The following is a 932-nucleotide window of genomic DNA, read 5'->3' as shown; positions in this document are numbered from 1 at the left end:
CCACCCAATGGATGCCTACTACAGGTTCACCATGGACTATGTGTTTTAGGGTTTATTTCAAACTTATCATACAGATCCAAATTCATCATTGCCTTCCAAATAACCAGGGGAATGGTTTATTTGTATTGAAAGGGTTTGTATCATGGAGCTATAGATGCCTATTGCAGATAACTTCATTGCCTTCCAGATTACCACGGGGCTATTAGACAACTATGGTCATGAAAGGGTTTTTGAGATGATCAAAAGACAATCTTCATTGATAACAATGGTATATTATTTGTCAAATTTCTCGATGAAGTTGAGTTGCTGCTTTTTCCTTCACTAGCCTTCTGAAATATATACCACATGCTTCACCTACGTTATATTCTTGCAGGACTGGAGTTGATCTTGGAGATTCTAGAATCAACTAACTTGAAGTACCAAAAAGATAGCTCTTTGGCTTTATGCAAGGTGGCTAGTAAAGCCAGCTCACTTTCTCCTATGGATGCAGCTCCTCCCTCCCCCAACACCCCAGGTTCTGATTATGATCATTATTTTGGATATGGCATCCATGTTTTTGTTTAGTCAGTCAATCAATCTATGTAATGTTTTTGCTTAAGGTTTTTAGCAATTTTGTAATTTGCATATCTTTTCAGCACTCGAACTCAAATATTAGGGAAGTTTTTAAACTACACAGAGAAAATTGAAAGAAAATACTATCGTGTTGCTTAATTAGAAATAATCAGTCAATTAGGCATATCAAATATACTTGCTATTTGAAGTTTGAAGCTAGAAACAATGAGTTGTTTTGAACTTTTCGGAGACATGTTTGGTTAGCGGAAATGTAGTTGCATATAAATTAAGATTACAAGTAAAGTTGTGGAAACACAAGTTCTATCTTTCCATCCCAATTATAAACATGCATGTTTTATCAACTTGCTTGTTTGTGTGCA

Source organism: Olea europaea, chromosome 5, assembly GCF_002742605.1.
Source record: "Olea europaea var. sylvestris chromosome 5, O_europaea_v1, whole genome shotgun sequence".
Lineage (NCBI taxonomy): Eukaryota > Viridiplantae > Streptophyta > Magnoliopsida > Lamiales > Oleaceae > Olea > Olea europaea.
The sequence above is the reverse complement of the archived record's forward strand: the minus strand, read 5'-3'. Positions refer to the sequence as shown.